Consider the following 10,000-nt stretch of genomic DNA (forward strand, 5'->3'; position numbering starts at 1 on the left):
TATATGTATATATATATATATATGTGTGTATGTGCTTGTGTGCGTGTGTGTGTGTGTGTGTGTGTGTGTGTGTGTGTGTGTACATATATAATATATGATATGAAATATACAGTATAAATACCTGATGTATAATATGATATGACGTAATTGAATATATAATATAATGTAGTATATGATGAAATATAGTTTGATGTGATGGAATATTGCGTAACGTAATATATAACATTATGCAAAAGTGAACAGATTACCTTTAACAAATTATAAATAGATTCACGAGAGGTGTTGAAGCAGCGATACTAAATGCGGCCAATCTGATACCGATAATGAAAAGGGAAGGTTGGAAGCAGCTATTAGCAAATTATCGACCAATTAACCTAACATCGATGACGAAAAAAAGAAAAGAAATAACCCAAACCAATTACTGATGGGGGTAGATGGCTCAATCAGGGAAAATAATCTCGAATGGATCATAAAAAAATGAATTCCCCAATGAAGAGTCTCCAACTAACGCTTCAGTGATCAGAGACTTCTATATGGTGAATAAATTAGTTTACCTTTAACAAGAACAGCATCGTTAATTGTTATGTCGTAGATAATCACGGTGAATTAGAAAGAGGTTATCAATGGATGTCAGTGAGGTTAAGGTCTGTTTAAGACAAATTATTTTCAAAAAGGTGTATATATATATATATATATATATATATATATATATATATATATATATATATATATATATATATATATTTTTTTTTTTTTTTTTAAGGTACCAATTCGGAAAGATATGAATGTGTGTGGGAGAGGTGGAGAAGAGGTATCAAATTGGAGAACACTAAAAAAGATCTGACAAGATCGTGCGAAGAGGACACTATAGCCTATAATGTATACGTATCTATAATTCACAAGTGTTATAAAAAGGAAGATATATAGAATTTTGAGCAACACATTGATCATGAATATTGGACTAACTTTGTCAATGGGAGAGGAAAATATGATATACAATGAAGAATCGGGCTACGAAAAAAAACTCAAATTAAAAAAGTGACGCTTTCGAAATTAGCTAGAACTAAACATCTAAAGAGCGTCAGTGGACAATGAGATCTAGTATCTAGAATTGCCTAGAAAAAGAGTTTGTTGGTTGTTGTAATAGCACTCTCAACTAAAATCTAATTACTACGGTTTTACATTTCAAAGAATTGCTCGGATTTATATGAAAATAAAATAAAGAGAAATGTTTGTTCCAAATGTGAACAATATCCACATAGTTGTATTAATGACTATAATCGCTGAATATATATATATACATATATATATATATATATTATATATATATAACATACAAAGTGTTCATATCACAGAGTAATGTATTTCTTACACTACAGTGTATCTGTATAAATTATAAAAATGTAGGTTAAATTTTTGAAGGTTAAAAAATGTTTTTGAACACAAAGAAATAAGGGCACATTTGTTGCAAACCCACCCGCGGAACCTTGTATGTATTACTTGAACACGTAGGTGGTGCCTGCAGTGATAAGGACGGTGGTGATGATGGTTGTGTTGGTGTCAGTAGTATTGGTGTTAGTGGTAGTGGTAGTATTGGTGTTGGTGGTAATGTTAGTGGTGGTTTTAGTGGTGGTGTTAGTGATGGTGTTTGTGGTGGTGATGATGGTTGTGGTGGTGTTAGTAGTATTGGTGTTAGTGTTACTGTTAGTATTGGTGGTAATTTTAGTGGTGGTGTTAGTGATGGTGTTTGTGGTGGTGATGATGGTTGTGGTGGTGTTAGTAGTATTGGTGTTAGTGGTAGTGTTAGTACTGGTGTTGGTGGTAATGTTAGTGGTGGTTTTAGTGGTGGTGTTAGTGATGGTGTTTGTGGTGGTGTTTGTGGTGGTAATGATGGCTGTGGTGGTGATGATGGTTGTGGTGGTGTTAGTAGTATTGGTGTTAGTGGTAGTGTTAGTACTGGTGTTAGTGTTAATGTTAGTTGTGGTTTTAGTGGTGGTGTTAGTGATGATGCTTGTGGTGGTGCCATAATACCATCACAATCAGTGCCAACACCATCAACTTCACCATCAATACCACCACCAACACCACCATCAACACGGCTACTCATACCAACCCTACCACCCATACCACCACAACCACCCATACCACCACAACCACCCATACCACCACAACCACCCATACCACCACAACCACCCATACCACCACAACCACCCATACCACCACAACCACCCATACCACCACAACCACCCATACCACCACAACCACCCATACCACCACAACCACCCATACCACCACAACCACCCATAACACCACAACCACCCATAACACCACAACCACCCATAACACCACAACCACCCATACCACCACAACCACCCATACCACCACAACCACCCATACCACCACAACCACCCATACCACCACAACCACCCATACCACCACAACCACCACAACAACCACCACACCACACCAAACCACAACCACCCATAACACCACAACCACCCATAACACCACAACCACCCATAACACCACAACCACCCATACCACCACAACCACCCATACCACCACAACCACCCATACCACCACAACCACCCATACCACCATAACCACCCATACCACCATAACCACCCACTATCTCCAGTACAACTACCATCACTACCAACACTTCTACCGCCGTTCCCGGTACTACGGCTTCTGCCATGGTCGCTTCTTTGTACCATCTATGAACAGAGAAGAGAAAAAGGTGTTGTAGGAGCGAGGGGAGAAAGGATCTCCTCCATTGTCTTCCCCCCTCTCTCTCTCTCTCTCTCTCTCTCTCTCTCTCTCTCTCTCTCTCTCTCTCTCTCTCTCTCTCTCTCTCTCCTCTCCTCTGTCCTCTATCCTCTCTCTCTCTCTCTCTCTCTCTCTCTCTCTCTCTCTCTCTCTCCCTCTCTCTCTCTCCTCCTCCTCCCTCCCCCCCTCCTCCTCCTCCTCCTCCTTCTCCTTTTCCTCCTCTCTTTCTCTCTCCTTTACTTCCTCCTCTTTATCCTTCTCTCTTCCTACTTATCCTTCTCCTCCTTACCCTCTTCTCTCATCTTTACGTCGTCCTCTTCTTCCTCCTCCTCCTTATCCTTATCTTTCTCCCCATTACCCTTCTCCCCTTCCTCTACGTCCTTCTCCTCCTCCTTCTTTTTCGTCCCTCTCCTTCTTGTCCTTCCTCTCCTCCTCATCTTCTTTTTCGTCATTCTCCTCCTCTTCCTTCTCTGCATTTACTCCCTTCCTCCTCCTCCTCCTCCTCCACTTCCTCCTTCTCCTCCTCCACCTCCTCCTCCTCCACCTCCTCCACCTCCTCCTCCACCTCCTCCTCCTCCTCCTCCTCCACCTCCTCCTCCTCTCCTCCTCCTCCTCCACCTCCTCCTCCACTCCCTCCTCCTCCTCCTCCTCCACCTCCTCCTCCTCCTCCTCGCCCCTCAGCGGCGTGTTTCCCGGGGACACCTTAATTAGCCGAGCGTCAATCACAGCTTCCAGGTGTGACGGGATGTGATGCTATCTCTCGCGACGGGAGGAGGAAGAGGAGGAGGAGGAGGGGTGGCTGGGAGGCGCCTCTGTGTGTGTGTCACTCTCTTCACCTGGACGCTACGGAAAGTGGGAGGGAGGGAGGCAGGGAGAGTGGAGAGTTGGGAGGTACTGTAGGAAGGGTGGGAGGATGGGAGGAAGGATGGGGATGAGATAGGGCGGGAGGATGGGAGGAAGGGTGGGAGGGAGGGAGTATGTGTGGGAGGAAGGGAGGGAGGAATTGAGAGAGGAAGGAAAGGAGAGGGAGAAAGGAGGGAAGGAAGAGAGGATGGAAAGAAGGGAGAGGAGTGAGAAAGGGAAGAAGGAGAGTGGGAAGGAGGGAGGGAGGGAAGGAAGGAAGGAGAGAGTGAGGGATGAAGCAGGAAGAGATTGGAGGAAGGAGGTATGGCGAGAAGGATATGAATATGTGAGTGAATAAATCAGTAAATGTATGAGTGACTGATTGAGTGACTGAGTGTGTGAGTAGGAAAGGGAGGTAAGGAGATGGCGAATGAGGGAAGAAGAGGAGGAGGAAATAAAGGGAGGGAAGGAGATGGAGGAAGTAAAGGTAGTCTTGTGAAAGAGGGTGAGATGGAAGGAGGAGGGAAGGAGGGAGGGGGGAGAGAAAAAAGGAACAAGTGAATGAATGAATGAACCAATCAATCAATCAATCAATCAATCAATCAATCAACCAATGAGTGAATGATTGGATGGGTAGATGAATGTATGGGTGGATGAATGAATCAGTTAATCAATCAATCAGCCAATGGATGGTTGAATGGGTGGATGGTTGAATGGGTGGATGAATTGATGAATGAATGAATGAATGAACGCTTGAATAAATGAATGAATGAATTAACGAAAGAGTGAGTGTAGTGGGGAAGGGAGGAAGAAAGAAGAAAGGAAGGAGAAGGGAAGGAAGGAAGGAGGGAAGGAAGGAGGGAAGGAAGGAAGGAAGGAGAGGAGGAGGGAAGGAAGGAAGGAAGGAAGGAAGGAAGGAAGTAGGTCGTAGGGATCTTCCCAAGAATTAGTTTGAAAATGAAATAAGATACGAGTTTTAGTAGGAAGATGAAATGGAGCACTCGAGTTTAATAAAGAAAGGGGCAGAGGGGAGGTTCTAGAAGAAGAACCAAAGAGAGAAATGAACAAAAAATAAATGGAAGAGGGAAACGGGAAAAGAAAGAAAGATTAGAAGGTGCACACTAACGAAGAAAGGGAATGGGGGGAGGGGAGGGAGGGGAGAGGGAGAATGGGAGGGGGAGGGAGAGAGGGGAGTGGGGGAGGGAGAGAGGGGAGGGGAAAGGGGAGGGAGGGGAAAGGGAAGGGGATGGAAGGGAGAGGGGGAAGGGGAGGGTGGAATGGGAGTGAGGGGAGGGTGGAATGGGAGGGAGGGGAGAGGGGAATGGGAGCGAGGGGAGAGGGGGAATGGGAGCGAGGGGAGAGGGGGAATGGGAGCGAGGGGAGAGGGGAAATAGGAGCGAGGGGAGTGGGGGAGAGAGGGAGGGGAGAGGGGGAATGGAAGGGATAGGAGAGGGGGAAGGGGAGGGAAGGGAGAGGGGGAAGGGGAGGGAGGGGAGAGGGGAGGGGGAGGAAGGGAGGGGAAAGGGGGAAGGTGAAGGAGGGGAGGGGGGAATGGGAGGGAGGGGAGAGGGGGAAGGGGAGGGAAGGGAGAGGGGGAAGGGGAGGGAGGGGAGAGGGGGAAGGGGAGGGAGGGGAGAGGGGAGGGGGAGGAAGGGAGGGGAAAGGGGGAAGGTGAAGGAGGGGAGGGGGGAATGGGAGGGAGGGGAGAGGGAAAAGGGGAGGGAGGGGAAAGGGAGGGGAGGAAGGGAGAGGGAGTGAGGGGGAGATGTGTGCATGAAGGGCGAGATTGGAGAAATAGATTGAATGGAGTTGAATTACGGTAGGAAATGAGGATGAAAGTATGGGAAATGGAGCGAAGAAGGGTAGAAGGGGACGGGGTGGAAGGGTGGATAAGGGACCGAGAGAGTAGGGGAGGAAGGAGGGTAGGGGTAGGTGGAGTGAAGGAGGGAGGGAGGGATAAAGAAGGGAGTAGGAAGAAAGGAGGGTGAGGTAGAGAATAGGGGAGAGAGAGAGAGGGAGAGGGAGGGAGAGAGGATGGGAGAGAGGATGAGAGAGAGGAAAGGAGAGAGGAAGGGGGAGAGGGATGGAGAGAGAGAGAGAGAGAGAGAGAGAGAGAGAGAGAGAGAGAGAGAGAGAGAGAGAGAGAGAGAGAGAGACAGAGAGAGAGACAGAGAGAGAGAGACAGAGAGAGAGAGAGAGAGAGAGAGAGACAGAGAGACAGAGACAGAGAGACAGAGAGAGAGAGACAGAGAGAGAGAGACAGAGAGAGAGAGACAGAGAAGATAGACAGAGAGAGAGAGACAGAGAGAGAGAGACAGAGAGAGAGAGACAGAGAGAGAGAGACAGAGAGAGAGAGACAGAGAGAGAGAGACAGAGAGAGAGAGACAGAGAGAGAGAGACAGAGAGAGAGAGACAGAGAGAGAGAGACAGAGAGAGAGAGACAGAGAGAGAGAGACAGAGAGAGAGAGACAGAGAGAGAGAGACAGAGAGAGAGAGACAGAGAGAGAGAGAGACAGAGAGAGAGAGACAGAGAGAGAGAGACAGAGAGAGAGAGACAGAGAGAGAGAGACAGAGAGAGAGAGACAGAGAGAGAGAGACAGAGAGAGAGAGACAGAGAGAGAGAGACAGAGAGAGAGAGACAGAGAGAGAGAGACAGAGAGAGAGAGACAGAGAGAGAGAGACAGAGAGAGAGAGACAGAGAGAGAGAGACAGAGAGAGAGAGACAGAGAGAGAGAGACAGAGAGAGAGAGACAGAGAGAGAGAGACAGAGAGAGAGAGACAGAGAGAGAGAGACAGAGAGAGAGAGACAGAGAGAGAGAGACAGAGAGAGAGAGACAGAGAGAGAGAGACAGAGAGGGAGGGAGAGAGGAAGGGAGAGAGGGAGGGAGAGAGGAAGGGAGAAAGTGAAGGAGGGAAAGCGGAAGGGAGAGAGGAAGGTAGAGAGAAAGGGAGGAAAATGACGGAGGAAATGGAGAATGGAAGCTCACTGTCCATAGCCGCCATAGTCGTTAGTTCAAGAGGACGAGACAGTGGCAATGGATGCGGAAGTCGATTGGTTGTGTTCCGCCGTTAACTGCCCTTCCTTGCAAGTTCCCATGCTTCAGATGATACAAAGGACACTCCGTTTTCCTCTCAAAAATGCGTTTTCTGTGCATCACTACACTTCGTAAATAAGCTTACTTGTTTCTTTGTGTTATCCTCGGCAATTGTAATTGTTACTTCGAACTATGTGTTCTTTTCGTTATCTGCAATGCCAAATAAACTTATTAAATCATAATGCACTACACATGCCGCCTTTATGTTCAGTTTTCGGAAAATCTATTGAAGACCTCACAATTAGTTCTATGGCCCTGAGCATGACACACTTTAGTTGACGATTCCAGGAGTCTCGAAGGTTCCGCTAATTTTTTTTCTTTTTCGATTTTTTATCTATCACTAAACATTTTTCTTTGTGAAACAATACCTTGTATTTTTGTCATTGAAACCTTGTTTTTTTTTTTGGTGTACAAGGAATATTTTATATTCTGTCCTCTCCCACTTTTTCTTTTCTGATTTTTTATCCAAAGGTGGCTGTCTCCCACGTTTCTGAGCTTGGTACATACATATACCAAGGCTTTTTCCCCCTTCCAAGGGAGGTAGCCAAAAAAGGGAAAGGCATAAAAACACTCCCACCCATTTCATCCCTAAATACACTCCACACCCCTCCCACCCTTCCTCTCATCTGAGCACCTCCTGGATGACGGGTCATCCCTGCACCCTGCCCACCGCCCTGGGTCAGAAGCTTGGTACCTACAAATATTTTACCAACTGACTCAAATATCCACTATTTTACAAAATACTTATACTCTGTACATATCTTTTCTAACCCCTAAGACTACCAAGAACATTTCGACCTCCTGGCTTCTTCTTTGAGTTTTATTCAATCCCTTTCTGTTTTTTGAAAAGAAGTTTTGCTGTACACTACCTGAAGTGTGCTGGTCCCGCATTCGCTTAGTTTTGGGTTCGAATCCCGCACTCCTCTCCGATTCCCACCAGTAACTGTTACGTACCCCCAACATCCCAAACGCATAAAAGGGCAAAGGTGACGGCTCCGGCCGCAGCAACGCGCCTCGCCTTCTTCGTATTCCAACTCCAGTTTACTTCCTCACTAACAGATCCAAGATGGGATTTAATTGGAAGTCGAAGAAGAGGAAAGGTGAGCAGCCAATCAGGGAAAGGTTAATTGTGATAGGCTACAATACATTTGTTATCGAGGGAATTCTATGGACATGAACGAGATGGTAAAAAAAAAAAACGAAAAAAAAAAAACGTTAGGCACAGAAAGTGTTCGTCGATGTAGGTGACCTTCATGTTTGGTCAAAAGTGTTGAAAGAAGAATTTATCTTTTCCTAAGGAATCCAATATCCTCAATGTGTGTGTGTGCGTGCGTGTATGTACGTGTGTGTGTGTGTGTGTGTGCGTGTGTGTGTGTGTGGGTGGGTGGGTGTGTTTGTTTATGTGTTGGTGTGTGGGTGTTCATGCTTTGTGTGTTTTGTGTGATGTGTTTGTTTCCTTTCGCGATTTTTTTCGTATTTGTGCTTATGTATGTGTGTTTGTGTTTGTATATTTTCTCTCCTCATGTCTTGATTTGAGTAAATTATCGCGGGTGTTCTTTCAATTGCTTGAAAAAAAAATAAAACGAAAAAAAAATCTCTCCAATGGTCAGTTTTAGAAAGGTCTTTTTGAAAGGTTTCTAGCTCTGAAAGCCTTTGTCGGTCTTTTTTACTTTTCTTTCCTTTTTTTTTTTATATGAAGAGCACCCAGTAGAAAAAGTCGACCGTTTTGGAACTTTTCAAAATCAGAAGAAAAAACATCAGTCATCTCTTTTCGTTGGATCTGAGCTGGGATTAACATGGGCCAAGTCTAGATTCACATGGAATGACTTTTCTGCATTTCCGTTTTTCTTTTTTTTTCTTTTTTTCTTTTTCATTCGTCTAAGCATATAAGTCTTCAGCTTATGGTAGCATGACATAATTTTTTGAAGTATTTTTTTAACCTCTTGACTGTCAAAGTAAGATTTTTTATGTTATTTTTTCTTGTCTTTTTTCTGTCATCTAAGAATTCGAGTTCAGCCTATGGTGACATGATATCTTTTCTTAGTATTCAACTTCTTTGTTGATAAAAAAAAAAATTGGTAGCATCCAGAAGGGAGGAGACTATATTACAATATCTATCATAGATCACGTGATTTCAGCCGTGAGAAATGTGCCACAATTAAAGTGTACAAAACTGTATCAATTGCTTCTTTCACTAAAAGAAAAAAACTTTCCTGTGTCATATCGGCTGCCGCTAGTCGATCTTGTACACCAAAAAATCTTCCGAACTCAATGGACGAACTCAGGGGAGAAAAACAGTTTCCAAAAATGAATAAAAATTAATCATTGCTTGAGCCAGAAATTAATCTTTAAGACTGGCGATCTCGTTCTGTTGTCTCCCTCGATTTTTTATTTTTTCATTTTTTTTTTCATTTTTTTTTTTTTTTTTTTTTACAGACTCTCCAATTTCAACAGATCGGTCAGTTCCTTCAACAAGTCGAAGTCTCGAACTTCAAAATCACCAGACAGGACTCTTGTGTCCACCATGGCTTCATCTGTGTAATGGTAGCTATCTATGGTATTTTATCTTGATACTTTTATACTCTTGGTCTCGTCTGTTCCGCTTTGCTTCCCAATTACTCTGTTGTAAAGAAATTATTTTATAAATAGAAGTCAAAAAGTTTCTTCACTCAATGTCATTTTACCTCATGTTTGAGTGTCACTCAACAGGATTTGAAAAATAACATTTTAACATTAAACTCTTTAGATATCCTGGTTAATATCAGACAATTACTTTCACTTGATGTACAGCTACCGTACTGAAGAGTTTTAACTTGGACTCGTATTTTGAGTTTATGCATAATACGACATTAAGGTGGATTGGAACTGGAAAAACCTCAACAAGTGCTCGTGATTTGGTGGAATTTTTGGATAATTAGATTATCTTGGTCCAGAAAAAGATTACTCAGCTCTTTGAGATTCTGGATAATGGAATGATCACATCATCTCTGTGATTTCTTTTTCCGCTGAATCAAATCTTTGGTTGTTGGAATAAGCTTTGGGAAATGGCTTACAGGGTTTAATAGGTTAAGATACTTAATAACCTATTGATGTCTGAACATGCCTGAATCCTCAGCTGATTAAAGGTCAAGAGCCTACGCCAGGAGGCGCTGATTAGCTGCGGCCGAAGCCGTCACTTTTGCTCTATTATGCGTTGGACTGTTGGGGCAGGTAATATGTAGTCACTGTGGGGAATCGGAGAGAGGTGCGGGATTCGAACCCACAACTAAGCGAATACGAGATAGGCACGGTTC

This window comes from Oratosquilla oratoria, chromosome 9 (assembly GCF_046742065.1).
Source record: "Oratosquilla oratoria isolate Oo_2021 chromosome 9, ASM4674206v1, whole genome shotgun sequence".
NCBI classification, from domain to species: Eukaryota; Metazoa; Arthropoda; class Malacostraca; order Stomatopoda; family Squillidae; genus Oratosquilla; species Oratosquilla oratoria.